The sequence below is a fragment of the Epargyreus clarus genome, unplaced genomic scaffold (assembly GCF_041222505.1).
Source record: "Epargyreus clarus isolate Ecla_fem2 unplaced genomic scaffold, WU_Ecla_fem_2.2 ptg000006l, whole genome shotgun sequence".
In the NCBI taxonomy this organism is placed as follows: domain Eukaryota; kingdom Metazoa; phylum Arthropoda; class Insecta; order Lepidoptera; family Hesperiidae; genus Epargyreus; species Epargyreus clarus.
The window spans coordinates 13,554,594-13,573,085 of record NW_027332214.1 but is presented as its reverse complement, the minus strand read 5'-3'; the positions used below and the strand labels follow the sequence as shown (position 1 = coordinate 13,573,085).

The 18,492-nt window shown below is 33.6% G+C and overlaps 1 long non-coding RNA gene across 1 annotated transcript; it reads right to left on the bottom strand.

The window, feature by feature from the left end:
* Positions 1 to 14,506: 14,506 nt before the first annotated feature.
* Positions 14,507 to 17,220, bottom strand: LOC140743000 (uncharacterized). The gene is made up of 2 exons (XR_012102320.1): positions 16,988 to 17,220; positions 14,507 to 15,370 (listed from the first exon to the last, which is right to left on the bottom strand). It is a non-coding gene; the product is annotated as an uncharacterized LOC140743000 (long non-coding RNA).
* Positions 17,221 to 18,492: the final 1,272 nt, after the last annotated feature.

Below are 18,492 nucleotides of genomic sequence, written 5' to 3'. Positions count from 1 at the left end.
ATGTTACAAAAATAATTACAGACATAGGCAAAAATCAAACCTACGAAACTGTAGCGTCTCTCACGAAGCCCATATTCAAATCCTAACTTCGATCTATTTTTACTCAACACAAAGCAACATCGTACCAAAAGTTGTTCAGTGGGGCCTATAGCGCTGAATGAATAAGCATTGTCGGGCTGCCTACAGAGCTACGTCAAGATGAATGGCGAACGCAACACAATACCGCGTATAAATCATGCTCGAGACCACAGGATACTTCAATAAGAAATGTATGGTAATTGTTCGTTAAAAGAATGGATATTTCTTTATCATCTATGGGCGATTGACTTCTTTATGGACAATGATTATATGTTTGCAAAGACAGTTGACATTTAAAGATGAAGTCTTTGTGGTATTTATGTCTGCAATTTCTATATTGAATGGTTAATTAATCATTAAATGGTTGCGTCACATTTGTAACCACACATATGAATATTATCCTTGAAATTTGGAATGAGTATTATCCTTAAAATGTTAGCGCTAAGGTAGCTAATACAGAAGCGATAACTAAAACTGATGACCACTGCCGACCAGCGGTGGCGGCAGGCTACGACAGCTACAGCCCATGACCGCCGCCAGCTGACGCAGGCCCACAGGCGGCTGTATGTCAATGGCGTTCGGTGACGTGGGCTGTGGCTCTTGTATTAGATAACAGTCGCAAATGTGTTATCCCTCTTCGTCACAAATAACACGAATAACTTAATATACTGACATAATCCTTAGAGTTATTAAAAAATTCGCGACAATATGTGAGACATTCACATAATATACCAATAAGTACTTGGCCAGCGCGGTGTACCTACTATGCCCTGAACCCCTCTTACTCGGGAAGTGGAGACTCGGGCTCACCATAGTGGGACATTAAGGATTGACGACGTCCTTATAGAACAAAGAAAAAGCTAAAAAGGTTTTTAAAGGACATCCTTCGTTCAAAGAGAAAGTTCAAGATCGTTCTATAAATAACCTATTTAGATTAAAAGATTAATCTTTTAAAATAAGAAAAGTTAATAACCTCAGTAAAAGTATTTTTAAAATTATAATATTAACGGTCACCCGAATGGTCAATTGAACATACCGATGATCTCGGGTTCGATTTCCAACCTGGTGGAAGTCAAACTTAGACATCCATTTACCTAAATACCTAAGTACCAATACCTAAAGTACAAGCAATTAAATAAATAACTGAAACGTAAGTAAAAATGGTCCTTCAAGCCAGATTTCAATTATAAATGCCGTGGAAAAGTTCTGTTAAGAAAAGTTACACAAGTCATACACAATGAGTCTCACAAGTACTCGATAAGATTTACCCCCGACTGGCCTGCATGAAAGGCATTGTGGTCTGCGGGGGTTGCTGGGGGATAATGTGACTGTACAATGCTGAGACGGTATTTATTCTTCAGATCCGAAGTTTTGTACGAAACCCCGGCTTGATGTGTATTGTTTTGATAAGAATTGTTTTTTGAGAAACCTGCTGGTGGTCTGATAGTACTGAAAGGGAAATGTGGAATGAGAAATTTGCTTCTCATATTGATGAACAAAAAATCCTTAGATGCGATCATGATGTAATCGAAATTTAAAAAAATATATCAGGAATCTCTAAAGTAAGAGAAGGGAATTTCAATCAGCTATAGGATCACACTAAAATTACCTATATAGACCTAGGACCAAAATAATAAGATATGCACATCTGCCTGACCGTGTAATGAACCGTTAAATTAAAAAGTATATTCACCTCAGTCGCGCCTAGCAACTGAATGTTCATTTTGACATAAATTACACACAATTTATTTGTGGAATTTTTCTCACTATTTGCAAATAAAAAAACTCAGCTCGCAAAAAAGATATAAGTGCTATTGAAACACGAAATAAAATTTATAAGTACATCGGAGTAACTGTTAAAATACCCGTAATAGTAAATGTACTCACCCTATTGTAAATACACCTTTCGGGCTACAAAGCAATAATTCTGTAGGGTTGCCACCTACAAAGAAATTTAAAACATGTAAGTCTGAACTCGAGAATACTGTAAATACTTTCTTTGACTTGAAACATAAAATTATTTGCGGAAAATAAAGGAATGTAAAAACGAATGTTTTTTTTTTTCATAAGACGCAATTATTATTTCCTAGTCAAAAAGGTTTGTAACTTATAATGGGAAAATTCATGAAAGTACCATATTTTTCCCACAACTCAAAAACAAATCTAGGGCTAAGGCACTTAATCGTTTCTGTATCAGCAATGTGTCTAACCACACGTATTTGTAAGTTTTTATGTTATCACTTTTTTTAAATATTTACAGTTGTAGCAATAACTATTACGCCACAAAGCAAAAATTCTCAAAATCTTAACATGAGCATTTAATAGACTTATATAGGTACACTTCACACTGAACGTATTATTTACCTATAAAATATGACTTAAAAACAACGTACAAAACATTCCCATATAGATTCCCAAGAAATTTCAATTCGATGGTAACCCTAACTCCGTAGCGCATTTAGGGTTGACAATATAAAGGGTAAAGGGAGGCATCAATTTATGGATGCAGCGACCGTAATCCCCTCAATGGCAGCACAAGGTGTCACAAAAAAATTAGCTTTCGCGTAAAATATACAAGCCCCATATTTTTTATAAAACGAATTACAGAAGCAATAAAAGAGACATTTTTTTCACAGATTTTTTGCTTTCCTTTTTACTGAGAACTTTTAACATCGAAATTGAAATAATGTCAGTGTACGAAGTAAACCTGAATACATTTTTCTTTGTGCTATAAATATATCTTTATTTTTTTTTGTTATTTCTAAAACTGATTTATTTGGCGTGGAAATGAGTTCAATTTTACCCACTTATTCTAATCTCATGCTTTGTACGGTTCACACCAATAAAGGCTATCCAATGCCTTGCGCTGTATTGAAGCACGACTTAAACTTGTGTCAGTGACTTTGAAACAGAGATTTCAAGAATACCGAGTTATTTTGCACCAATTAGTTACACGCGATTGTACCAAATTGGGTATAGCCTACATAAGTCCATTATTAATAATAATCAATCTGTTCAATGATTTGCTTACCAAATATCAAAATTTAAATTGTCATACTTATTTCAATCTTTGGTAGCTAAAACTAGCTCGAATAATGACACAAGGTACTAAAGCTTGCTTATCAAGTACGAATTGTATTGTATTGTAATTTTATACTACGTAAATCATATGTAACTCCAATTGATAATTGCTTCTAAGCGTCAGTCATTAATCATTGCTCAAAAAATAATAACATACTTTTTTAATTTGAATATAAAGTTGTGATATTCTAGTAACTACTTGTAATTTACTATGAAAGTTTGGTCAAGGTTAGCGAAGCCGTATAGCCCTTGCTGGAAAGCCTATAAAAATAGTAATAATATAATAATAATAATAATATTTTTTTTTATTTCAGATAACAGAGATCCATTTTGTTAGTTACAATTAAACTTAAAACTATGTTAGTACAACTATATCTATACCTATAATTAATAAATCATGTACTTGCGGGGCACCCCGCGCAGACAACGACACCGAGCCATGGGTAGTTCCGTCTTGGTTTCAATCATCGTCCGCGCAAAATGCCTCCAAACAGGTGCATGCACATCCTCACAAACGGTTTTTAGCATGATGTTGTGACTATCCCTTATTCTCCTCATCAGCGATGCGACTTTTTTCCTTATGACGGCATGAAAGCTATCAGTTTGAGTCTGAGCAAACATCTCGGAGGCTCTACAAAAGCGAGGAAGTCCCAACATCATCCTAAAGACATTATTATACTGAATACGCAGAGCGCTTAGTGATTTTTTGGCATAAGCTATCCACAGTCCTCCCGTGTACAATCAAATATGCTAATGATCTTCCTTCTGAATGAATTAACTTCCTCCTGAGGTATTCCCGGAACGCCACGCCATTGGATCTTCGAAATAGGTACACAAAGAGCTCTTTTCCAAAGCTGGAATGCCTCAGTGATTCTCCTTGTGTTGCGAATGATCATAGGCAACGGTGCCTACTTTCCATCAGGTAGCCTGCCCTATCGTTAGGCTAAAGGAAAAAATCTTATTACTCAGTTTTGTATTTACAAAGAAATACTCAAATGTAACTGATATTTCTAAACTTTTATATAAAATTGAATCAAGCATTTCTGTATTTACAGATATTACTCAAATGAACACTAACAAGTTGTCCAACTGTTACAGAGTAATGAGGTTTGTTCATTACTGTTGTAATTAACTAAGTAATTTATTTCGGAGAGAACGGCCATATATTCGCACTTACTGGCTAACTAACTTATTTCAATTATAAATGTATTTTACGTGGAACGGCAGAAAGATTGCTCTAACTGATAGAAATTTCTAATTAGGAGATATTCGTGTAATTGTTATATTACCGTTAGAAACGGGAGTGCGATTATATTAATCTTAGGATTTAATTATATTGCTGTTGCTTTGTCAGGTAACTTGGTAGCTGGTTCAATTGTATATAATATTGCTTACAGTATGTACTAACAATTAAAGTATTTTTTTTTCTGTTTAATAAAATCAGTGTTAAAAGCTGCTAAGTTCTGAGTAGAAACAGAAGAATATTTTATTTTTTAATAAATATTAACTAATTTCTTTATAATTTTTTGGTCTATATTACATTTATTTTAAGTAGAAAGCAGGTACAATCCACTAAATGGTAAATGCCACCCTTAAGCATATGTCAACTTAAATTGGACAGGATCTCCTAAGTCGACACACAGGTCCTAAGTCTAAGAATTACGTCGAATCGACTTATATCAGTAGGTAGCCTTTAAACCTAAATAGGGCAAAGTTTGTTTCTATTTTCTATACATATGAAGTAGTTACGTTCAAATAACATCATATCTTGGCACTTTCCCGTCCAATAACAAAATGGTTGCCAATATGCACACTACCTGCGCTAGTTTATAGCCCATTTCAGGAGCTGTTAAAAACACATTTTCATACGTTCAGCCTCCAAATGTAGCTCCAAGTTTGTACAATTTCAACGATAATAACATATTTCACGGTGCGACGTGTATTGAGTTTTACCAGCCTGTGTGTACTTAACTTTAGTTTGTACGTAACTATGTATTCAGGTTACATGTTATGATTTTGCAGGACTAATATTCAGTGATGGAATACACCATAAAGTAACTTATGCATATGGAGAGAAAAAATAAAGGAAAAATATTGAAAATTGATTAATCTTTTTTGTTTATTAAATAATTCTGATGTCTCTAAACGTACGTCTTTAAACAAAAACACACACTTGGCACTCTGTCGTAAGGCACATGTCCTAGTAGGTGTAAATATTATGAAACATAATCACGATTTATATTTATCTGGGTAAATAACTAAAAAAATTAGAAACTTCACGAAGTATAAAAAGCGCGTTATCGGGCCAAGTAAAGATGGTATCTGGAAAATCTTGATTTATGAGACTGCAGCTCATGCAGAACTCTCGGCCTGCATAATGCCGGCGCAGTATTGTGCAGCGCACAATGCGTATGGAGCGGTCGGGGGCCACGGAACTAAAGAATCTTCCCCGGTACCTTTACACTTTCTATTATTATATTCTTTTCAAGCTTCCATGAAATAGATTTGTATAGGTTTTGGAATGACTTGAATTAGTAAAATGTTTAAAGAAAGCCTTTCAAGTTTGAAAAGCTTTTCAAAGTGCGGCAGGTGAAGTTTTTAGACTGCTTACAATATAAATAGATTGCTGGCTGGAAAATATTCTTTAGCGAATAGAAATTTAGTTGTTTCATGAATGTTATGCGTAATTACTGTTGAAGCGTAGAATTATTATGCAAATGTTTTGAACTTCCAATTGATTTGAAATCATAAAAAATATTTTATAGCATAATAGATAGACTCTACATACGTATGGCACAGAACACTATTCAGTTCAATGTAAAGACTTATTTTTGGTTTTGAATTAATTCATTATATAATGCCTGCCAACTATTGCCAATGGAATCAAATGACCACATGATATATTAGTAGTTGCAATCATTATCACAAAATTATAATAATGAGAAGCCTTTCATGTGTGCCAAATATAATTTACCCACAAATAGGTAGCTATTTATAATATATTTGTGGTTACAATAACATGTTATTACCACAATTCGGTGTAATTAATTTACAATTGTTACCGACTAGTTTTCCTCGAACATTATATTTAGGCTGAGTCTATTAATACAGGTACTGTACGAACAATTTATAATTATTAATACGGTTACCGTACGAATAATTTATAATTATTAATACGGGTACTGGACAAACAATTTATTATTATCCGATTCGAACCGGAAGATTTTGAGAAATCTCAAAAAAAAAAATAACCTAACCTAACCTAACCAATTGAATACGTTTAATTATATATATACGTTTAATTGAATGTACGAATAAATATATTTAAAAAATAATGAATTTGTCACATTGTTTAAAGAAAAAAAAATGAATAAATGTACGAATAAATATATTTAAAAAAAAATTGAATAAATGTATGAATAAATATAATTTATTAGTCCAGTACCTGTACAAATAATCACATTGTTATATTTAAGTCTGAAACATTTTGATCTCGCGCACTAAGTATATATGTCAAACCATTTTCGTCGAAGTATCTATCATAGATAGACGTAAAATAGAGTGTATTTTTGTAGAGATACCAAAAAACTGTTTGATAACGATCGGATGTGGCGACGCTCAGTCGTTTCGCGACCAAACTTTCCCTGTTGTTGTTTTATTATTCCTCCATTTTCGCTTTCGCTATTTTTCCTCCATTTTCGCTATCTAATATCATAGTTGATATACATTAGCTATATATAATTGTATTATGTAGAAATATATTAACGAAATTAGACGGATTGAAAGTTCGTTTGCTTCTTGTATATTATAAATAATACTAGCTGACCCGGCAAACGTTGTGTTGCCATATAAATAAAAAAAATGTAAAGGGTGAACAACCCTTATCTTTTAGGGGTATGAAAAATAGATAGTAGCCGATTCTCAGATCTACTGAATATGAATATAAAATTTGGTGAAAATCGGTAAAGCCATTTCAGAGAAGTACGGTAACTAACATTGTGACACGAGAATTTTATATATAAGATAAAGCTCCAAGTTTAACTAGATTTACTGGTTTAAACTAACATGTTTTTAGGGATTATTGGAATAATCTGGATTTACTTATACCAAAGCTGTTTTCAAAAATACCAGTTTAGAATATATGCATGTAGGTATTTGTGTTTAGTTGTTCTGCTATTATTGGTCCATTTCTTGTAGTTAATATTATAATAACGTATTGTTCGTCTCGAAAGTCAGGTACAAGTTACAATGTTAGGTCATTAATATAAAATTACAAAGACGTTATTTTCTATTACTTATCAAAGTAGACGACGTCGCGGTCTCAAGGCTAGTCTGCGAACATTTCGAACAATAGCCATTACGATGTTTGCTGGTCGTTTCGCAGATCACCAGCAATAATATCGGAATAACAAAATAAAACGTTTTATGCACAGGGAGTGAGTCGTTACGTCTCTTTAATTGTATCTCGTAAAATCGATCGTAAAGTGGCATTCACTTTACTATACCTCCCAAACGACGTTTAATACCTTTATACCCTACATATAAGGTTGAAGATACCTCATAATACTTTTGTTTCAGCTACGTATAACGACAGACAACTTACTGTTTTACGCATCTATTAAATTTGCTTCAAGACTAATAACTCATGCAAAGTAACGCACTGAAACAAGTTTAGCACGACATGTAAATAAGCGCCCACATTACACTAATGTCTCGAGAAGTTTAATGCCAACGTATTTTATGGATTTGAAGTCTGGAAGCCCGCGATCTTACCCAGTTAAAATATTACATTAACAGCGTGTATTATTCTTAAATTGTACCATATAAATCACTTTAGTTATTTCGATTGTTGTTATGTTGAGCGTCCCCTAAAATAATTTCATCCGTGAAAATCCATTTAGTACTTACTGAGACCCACACCGACAGATAAAACACTGTCAAACAAAAAATCGACACTTTCATTTTGGAATAAAAAGAGCAAAATGAATAATAAAAGTGCAGCTTATAGGTAAATACTTATTTGAATAAATTTTAAATCTCTTTGTTTGATATTAAATTATACAGTTTCTTTTTTTCTACATGCACATAATAACTCATTATAAAAACCGAAACATAATTGCCGATATTTTCCACAATAGGTACAAATGGCAAAATGGCAAAATCACACAGATAGGTGTTCATTGTCTCGCGAAATCGTATTTATGGGTCCACTTCCTTGCGTTTGGTGTAAAGCCGCCATAGACGTTGCTAATGACGTATTGTGACCCGAATTGGGGCAAAAAATAAGCAATTTACTTCCACGGCGGCGGCTCCGAGCCGGCCCTGCCCTTTGTTGCTTAAGCGAGCTTTAGGGCGCCATTAATTCTTAGGGTTCTCCGCTCGAAGGGCTGTAAACCTTTGTAGTTTAACACTGCTCTGTGCACTAAGTATAGTGTAAATTGTTTATTGCACTTTATTTTTTCAATTTGAATTTGGTTGTATACCTACTTACTTAACTTTCGATAAATTTGTATCTGCTAATTAGACCTTATAAGTTACTTTTCATAAAAAAAGTTTTAATATAGTGTAAAACAATATTGGAATAAGTACCTTATTTAATCAATCTAGGTATTTGTAATATTAATTAGAGTATAATAATTATACAATTATTATACGAATATCAAAAATATTCGTTAAACGAGCAAATAACTTGTGGAAGCAGTTAAGTAACGATCGTTAATTTTATTTAAACCATTATTAACGTGTATTCTTCACCCAAATAGTTTAAAATTTCAAAAGTAGAATGCTCAGCCAACTAAGATTAAAAAACCATACTTACGGAACCCTGTCCTCTTTTGTGAGTAAACATTTCTTTTCAGGGATAAGTGATTGAGCGGCGATTGTCGACTGGAAGTTTTTGCGAAATGGAAAATAATAACATAATAAATAACTGCGCACTATCATATTTCATGGCTTTGAAGAGAGATGTGTTATGATAGTTGGCTTGCCGTCCTGCTCACTCTGCAGAACTGGGTCGCTTTGAAAGATTTATGCGGCGAAGCGTTTGATGCTTTATACTGGGGATTTATTTGTGCGATAGGAAGAATTTAAGGCTATTTATCAAACTTTGTACGTTTATGGTATGTGTATAGCGAATGTGACGTTTTATTAATGAATGAAATGGGAACATCTGATACTGCGTCAACACGCTTGCCAAATTATTACAAATTGAATGTGTGGATAGAGTGTTTGACTTGGTTTGTGCAGGTTTGCCAATGCTTAAAGCATAACTTTTTGACCCACATGGAAACAACTAAGTACACGTTCAGATCCAGACACAAAAGAATAATCAGACGCAATTTAAATATTTGTGTTCTTGAAAATCGAACCTGAAACTAGACAGAGGTCTGACAGACCAGTATAATCATTGCGTCACAAAGTCCATCAACTTTTAATATAAAACCTTGTAAAACGATATCATTCCTGTCTGATTTCTATCAAAGATCTTTCAAAGGTATTTATTATTTAAGAAACGATGTTAAGTATCTCCTATCACCCATTCCACATAGATGCGACTAAACACAATCACAAATAACGTTGCTCCCCGAGGTCTGAGTAGGAACGGATGTAAGTAGTCCTTAGGGACGACAACACATCTGCGACCGACACACGAGACTCCTGCCTTAATTTAGACTGATTACGTGTCATGTGACCGCTTAACATAGGGGATAAAAGCTTAGGTACTTTCTTTACGCAAAAGTAAATATGCTATATAATACACATTAATATATTAATAAATATATTTCAAAAAACTAAAAAACACGCTTTTATGATACGATTTTCATGAACCTTTTTGTGGGCTTATGATGTCACCTGGATAGTTTTAATCTGACTTTGAAGCGGCTTTTGTAGAAATTCAATTGTTTATTTTTATCACATAATACATTTATATTTTAAATTTTTAACTTTCTAGCAACCTTCAATATTACTAATAATCTGCTAGTAATAATACGTAATACATAATATACGCATTATATTCACTTCCTTTTGAGGAAGTAGTTTAATGAGTTCTTGAAGAATTCAATTTACACAAGTGTTATCTTTTTGCTAACTTGGCGCGTTGAGCTTCTCTTAATGTCAATACTTACATAACGAGTCAGCTCCGTAAAGTCTTTGATGTGCACGGAAATATTATTGAAATGGATAAAAAAATTGAATATTTTCGATATTAACTTCGGGTACTTCTTGGCCCTGTCCTGCTTTTGATCACGTGGATAATCGTTTTAATTGCAAAAAGACTAGAAATTGTATTCTTTAATTTTACTTTGTGTTATTTAATTTTAACCCGACTGCGGAGGGTAATATTTTGCGCTGATATGTCTGGATATATGTACGTTTGTTTCATTCTTTGGCACGCCCAATAGTCCTAACGGACCGAACTTGTCCGATTTAGAGATAAAAAGTTTCGTTGGATTCTTCCAAAGGAGAAAGACAAATGTGGTCTTAGCTGCGTATTGGATAAGACGACATACCAAAATTAACAATTTAAAAATTCAATATTTGGGAGGTAAAAAATGGATAGTTTAAGCATTCATGAGTAACAGGTGTAAATAATTAAGGACTAACTCAAAGTAAAAGATCCTGGTACATAAAATGCATCACTACCTACATACTCAATATGATACAAGAAGCAAGAATAACATTTCCGTCTTAAGGCACTCCCACCGGGTTGTGCTTAAAACGTACTTACATAATATGAAAGATTTATGAGTGCCGTACTGGGAATAGATGGGTGCGATGGAAAAATACGAGATCTTGGCCTCCTTGCATGTCGACATGGCTTATGTAGACACGATGTTCAAATAAGCATGTTTAGGTGCAACGCACTCTTCTTCGATGTTTTAATATAACGATAAACTAATAAACCCAAACCTAAAAGAGGTATCAAATATTTCATGTCGACTTTAAGGGTAGAACTCGAATGGTATGCTCGAGTGGTGTTTTATGTCCCACTGTAGGTAACTGGTTTCTTCTAACAGTTGACCACTCCGGCAGCTCGATGTTTTACTACAGATTGGTGGAGGATTATTAGGATTAGTGATCAAACCGTGTCATATATTTTTAAATTGAACATACGTATAACGGCTGCAATCCAATGATAAAGCGGTTTAGTCCTACGAAGTACGGAGTCTAAATAGCGTACTTTACTTATTAGCAGTCACCCATTAAACCCACTATCGACGCTCAACTTTGCTTAACTACATAGATCACCACCACCTACATAACCCGTGGTAACGCACACCTCCCTATAAAATTGTACCTTGATATTTTCTCTTGATAACACCTGCATCACATTGTTACAGTATATTTATGTGAACATTAAACTGGGTCGTGGCTACTTATTTTATTTCATGGTGATCTGAAATATAATTGAGAATTACAATGTAGTATCCTTCTTCCCACTCGTCGGCATCGCGATTGTTTAGCCTTTAAAAACAAAAAAAGTTTAAAGACCACTGACACTGCGTATGACAGTGACAGCTCCGGATTCCTCACTTCTTTTTCGCGCTTCCAAGGCATCGTGATACTATTTTTTCAAAGTTTTGTTAAACGTGTATAGTGAAGCAAAGCTAGTGAAAAAATGAAGAAAATGGAAACTAGGAATGAAGAATCACGTCTGCGTAGTTGTAGTCGCAGTAGCAGGAATTTACGAAGCAATTCTTCGGGTTGGATCACCGGTTCAGAGGTTATGTACAAATAACTTACCAGGTATGTAAGAAAATAATGTATTCATTTATTACAGTTATGTGTGCACAACTATAAAAATGCCTAAATAACTAACATATGCTTAGAGAGGAACTATATTGTTTGAAAAACTTTCTCGTATCTACAACTTCAAAACTATTCACGCACGCCAATCTCGCTCTTGCACGTTACAGACACCAAACGGTGCTCATATTCGCCATTAACCGCAAGATGCTTGCATTTTTATGCATATAATTTAGCAATTAATGGTCCAGATATAAAATGCACCCGAGCCACGAGTACCACCTACTCGAGTACGAGATACTCGTGGCGTCGCTTTGTCGACACTAAATGGTTCCCATGTTCACCATTAAGCACGAGATGCTGGCCCTAACATGTATATGTGACAAATGTTCGAATATTCAAAGAGTCACAACCGTCGAGTACGAGATACTCCTAGTTTTACTTTATTGACACTAAACGGTTCACTCATTCGCCATTGAGTACGAGATACTCGCGCTAACATTTCTATGTGGCAAGTGGTCGAATATACAAAGCATCAGAACCGTCGAGTACGAGATACTCCAAGTGTTACTTTGTTGACACTAAACGTTTCACTCATTCGCCATTGAGTACGAGATACTCGCGCTAACATTTCTATGTGGCAAGTGGTCGAATATACAAAGCATCAGAACCGTCGAGTATGAGATACTCCAAGTGTTACTTTGTTGACACTAAACGTTTCACTCATTCACCATTGAGTACGAGATACCTGCGCTAACATTTATATGTGGCAAATGGCTTGAATGCTTCCATCACTAGCTATTGCACTAATAATACACAGTATAAAGCATGAATGATTTATAAGCACCAAGCTAGAGCTGCTACAACACAAGGTTATGCCAACCCTGTTATACCAACTCTGACAAAATAATTTTCAGAACCAGCTATAATTTCAGGAATCATTCATGGAGTTATTGCAAATAGCAAAACATATTTGTAACTATATGACAAAACAGTGTCCTAACAGAAATGGAAAATATTATGTCAACATACTGGGACAACGAGTGAATACAATAATATCATCAGAGTTCTCTAAAATTGGGAGGTATGTGTGAAGCAACTGGATGAATGACATATTCCAATGAGAACTGAGGAAATCAACCTGGTACATTTTGATGCTCTTCTCAGAATAACACTTTAACTAGTGCTACCTATAAAGGTCATAATAGGTCATTTATGCTCCACCACAATACACACGATAAAAATATATGTAATACATGGTGGAGAACAGAAAATAGGAATCATCACATTGCTGGTGCGCTAACCCAAAATAAATATAACCCCGTGCATATAAGAATCTTATTAGGATTCACTGCACAGCATGATGCTCATGAGCTCATGTAACGGAATCATACTGAAGACATTGAAACTCACTTAGCTGCATTACAAATGATAGAAGACTAGCTATCTTATCAGAAAACAATGTCTAAAATAGACATTTGTGACATAAATGTTTTATGCAGCACCCCGTTGCCAATTTGAAATTGTTTGAGATTGGTTGTTCCACACAAATCAATTGTGTTATATGATATTAAAATTTAATATATGGCGTCAAGATAAAAATCTTACAACATTGATGACAAAATTATTTTTGTATACTAGTTAATCCAATGCTCGATCTCAAATGGTAATAGATGTGCTCTTCACATTATCACATACACACTGCTGTACATACATGACAACTGTTTCATGTTAACCTGATATAGAACAGAAGGCATGTTCTCTCAAAAGAACCACCTCAGGAGGACAATGATTAAGCAAACAAGACTCCGGCTTATTGATACTTACACATATCTGTCCAATATATTTTTAGTCACATGAAGAAAGAATACTATAAGTATCCCATATATTGGATCCAGCGTCTGAAGTCCTAGCTTTGATAGTAGCATTGTGTTAATACCTCAACACAATTGAGCAGAGTTCATTGATTTGTTATGGATACTCTATAGTTCCTACTCAATTTCAGCTGTTTTATAAGCAAATAACAGGTACCTATACATGGCTCAAAGTAAACAATATTACATGGGTTATATTGTAGTACATCTTACTCACATATATACAAATTATGTATAATAAAAGTTAATCAGTTACCAGCTATATAAAGCTGTTTGATTTGATATCTTTTGGGCTAGGTATATATGAATATCCTAACATCCAGATTAGGTGTATTTCAAGATATTGCGGATTTCAGGAAATACTCGTATTATTAAGGTATAACTCTAAGGAGATTTGTATCAAGGAGTACAATCAGAACTATAATGCACCACTTAACTACTGGTACAGAGTACCTACTTAAAGTCATTGAGCTTACATAATATATATAACTCTATTATATATAGATGTAACTTGAATTGAAGTTTTTAAATTATCTATTTAATACACTGGTTTACAGTGATAAAGTCAATCCAGAAGTCTGGAGTTGTCTCTGGACACAAATACCTTTATGATTTATTCTAAGGCCAGATACTATAACAATACCTGCAATACTATAACAATACAGATGTGCTAAATAATAAATGTCCATACTTGTAAATAATTCAAAAACCTTGTTTAGTATTACTTATTTATGTGGCATATGTGACATAAATGCAAATATGTGAATGTCAAGAGTGAACTTTATGTACAAATGTGAGAATTTATACAAAATTAACATTTTGGATTTCGTTACACTTATCTTTCAGTGACTCAATAGGAATAAATACAGTAATAATTAAAGGTTTGGAAGTTCAGTCCACCAACATACGGTTAATTATTAAATATCTGCACATATTTTTCACTTTTACTGTACATAACTGCTTAAAATATGAGGTTGATCATCATGAAAAAATTGACTAAAGATTGGTAGTACCTATGTAATGTTCTACAACAGAAGCCTGGTACTCCCAACATTACAAAAAGCAATCAAATAATAATATATTATTTATATGGTTGCTTAAACATTTCCTTTAGCAACTCCGGGTTTATATAGAAACATGCATCATACATTTATACACCAGTCATCAGGTCAACAAATAACACAGCAGTCCATTAATCTTGGAATAAAGACAAGCATAATATGAGAATTGCTATTGCACTTAAGTCTTCATAATGTCTATGTTAGTTACACTAAAACTGAAATTGTTATCATTCATAATGAAATTTAATAATGTCCACCATGGTAATATGTGACACATTAATGATATAAAAGTAATAACAATATTATTATATCATGTGAATGGCCAGCCATTAATATGATATCTTCTTTGGGTCTTTTATGCCTAGTGTGTATACCTAGATGCTCTTATAAAACATAAAACAAAGAAAGTAAGCTGCATGTCCAATCAATTTTCAAATGTAAATCTAGCATCCCTAGAATTAATAGGAATTCCTTAGGGGTATGTGTGATGAACGTTACTATATAGGACACACATGGCAGACATCTGGCCTGGAACAAAGAAAACTATATTATATATACAAATTATTATTATAATTATTATATATAGAAGATTTATCTACTTTCCTTTTCTTAAAGAATTAAGATGGAGAAAAATGTGGGTAATAACTTTATAATTTATCACTGTCAGAGCTGTAACTAGAACCAGTTGTGTTAGTAATTATTACAGGCTAAGTAAGCCAGAACCCCATGGAAGTTATAAAATATTGACTTATTAAAACTGAATTAATCCTGGGAATGCTCAGCATAAATACTTTTGAGTCAAGATAAGCTTTTCTGGTCTAGTCATGAATGGGGTTTGAAATAATCATATACATAAATACTGCTATGAAAACTGATATCAACTTTTACATACACACAACTGATAGTTACACACATTTTTAGGAAAAGATGTTAGATGGAAAGTCAGATTGGATTTCAAAAGGAAACACATCATAAGCTTTCCAACCAACCATATAGATATGTAACTTTACAGAGGGCATGCATAAGCATGGTACAGCAAAAAGTATAAGTAACTTTTGCAAATCTGATATATACCTACAAAAACAGGAAGTCATATAAAACTAAAATGTTTCATTGATCTAAGAATGATCATGTCCCTCCTGAACATGCACACTAATATAAAGAAACAAAGTAGGTATAACACCCAATATTATACCGGGTATACCTACAACATAAAATATAAATTTATCTCACATGGGGCATATATCATCCCAAGATCAAATCAAATACCCAATCATAATTTGTCAATAAATAATGGTATTAATTCCTTAATATTAAACATGGGATGGCTTCCTATTTTAATAATATTGGAATACATACAATGTACCTACTGGTACATTTAAGTATAGTATTATATAAAAGTACATTATTATTTAATGCACATAACATATGAAACATATTTATACATATATTGCTATATAGCAAAGGAAATAGTATTATTTGTGTCAATAAAATTGACCAAGTAATTCATTCTACACATAATTATGACATACTATGGAGGGTAGAAAACATATTTTCGACCTTGTATGTATTTATTTTTTGCAAGGTGCAAAAGCTTGAATTGAATAATTATTAATACTGACTAAATTACAATATTACTATTATTATTATTATTATTGGCCAATTTTAGTAATAATATATTTAGAGAAAAATATTGCATTATTATTGCACTGAATATTATTTCATCTAATTCAGAGGGAATCTCACTTAGTACTATGTGTTTCAGAACATTTCATCCATATTATACAGTAAGATTAAATATTCAGTTAGCAATCCTAATAATTATGTATATTTTATAATTATACCTAATTAAGAGAAAAAATTCTTATTAATATGATATTTTCATATTGTATTTTATATATATATTATTATTGAGAATAAATCTCACTAAGCACTATGGGTTTCACAACATCTCATCCATATGATGCAGAACAAATAAATATTCAGCAATGTAATTAAATCCATATAATAATATATATGTATGGTAATAAATCTCTAATTTAATTACATGTCCCATTGTTGCAGTTGTCTCTAAACATCTACATTGTAATTCTCAATTATATTTCAGATCACCATGAAATAAAATTGAAAATTAGACGAGCTTACCTGTAAGCGAAGTCTGATTATAATTTTATGAATGGTGATCTGAAATATAATTACCCACCCTCCCAAAATCAAAACCCATACTGCAACAATAAGAACAAAAGAGTCTCCTAGATATAGACAGCATGCATATTATCAAGGAGACTAAGTTGGAAATGATAGACTCTAAATTAAGTGAGGAATCCGGAGCTGTCACTGTCATACGCAGTGTCAGTGGTCTTTAAACTTTTTTTTGTTTTTAACACGTTGGCTGCGTAAAAAAAAACAGTAACTTTCAGCTGGTGCGACGGCAGTCCAAAAATGCATCCACTTGACTTTCTTATTGTGCGTGGCAGGCCTTTTCGACCCGACACCTCTGGGTGGTATTGAAACCCTATTATCTTAGTCAAGGCGCATTTTACATTACAAATTTTTATACTTTTTAAATCCTCATGAATCACTTGTCTATACATTAGTCCCGCCCCTGGCTCCTCCAAATAGAAAATGAGAAATTAGCAATCGAAAATGTCTGGTCGATAAGGCCCGATACCGCACTAGAGTGTAATTTTTGTAGTGATGGGATAGTAAAAGAAAAGAAAATATCGAGTCATTAATTTTATTAAATTTATTATATATAATATGTATAATATATAAATATATATTAAAATTTCACTGTCTTAGTTATACCCAGCTTGTTAATACAATGCAGGCTGAATCTCTGATCGTCTGAAAAGTAAGATGATGCAAACTCTTTTAATAATTACTGATAGATAAATCAAATTAAATAACACTACTGAATTTAAACTTACGTGTGTTTGTATAGTTGGAGACAGATTTCATCACATGAAGTTTTGTCCCAATGGGGCTGACGTAAATATGATTTCTAGAACCAGGAGACTCATTTTTTTTTCTTTTCGACAAAATTTCTTCGTTACTTTCACTGTCATCGCTAAAAAAACTTCGATGTTTATTGTAATTCTGCTGGTGGATGGCTTAACTTCTTGTTTTTGAAATATTTTTCTGTATTTATTTCGTTTAGGGATTTCGAAATATGAACCACCGTATTCTTCTTCGTTATCACTATCATTTTCTAGAACTATTTTGTTTTTACGATGCGCCATTGTAACGAAACTTGCAGGAAACCGAGTAGCGCGAGCGCGTCCTCCTCCCGAAGCTAGTACAACACTACTGGCGGCTCAACGCGTACGCATCTGCACAGTGCGGCATCAGGTCGCGAGCGGTCATCCACCAAAACAGGCCTGCCCCCGCACTGAGATAACTTTTTTTATGTTCTATGCGGCGGAGGTCGAAAAAGGCCTGCCGCTTTATTAGATTGCTATATTTCTACATTGTTGGTCACAAATCGAAAACTATATTTTTCTTTGTCATATTCGTAAAAATACCCAAGAAACAGTTTTCGCACTAGCGAGAAAGACCTATTTTTCCTGTGCGCATATTGGTTTGGCACCGCGTCGGGCCGATTGTGGGTGAACCGCAGTGAACGTGTTAAAGGCTAAACAATCGCGATG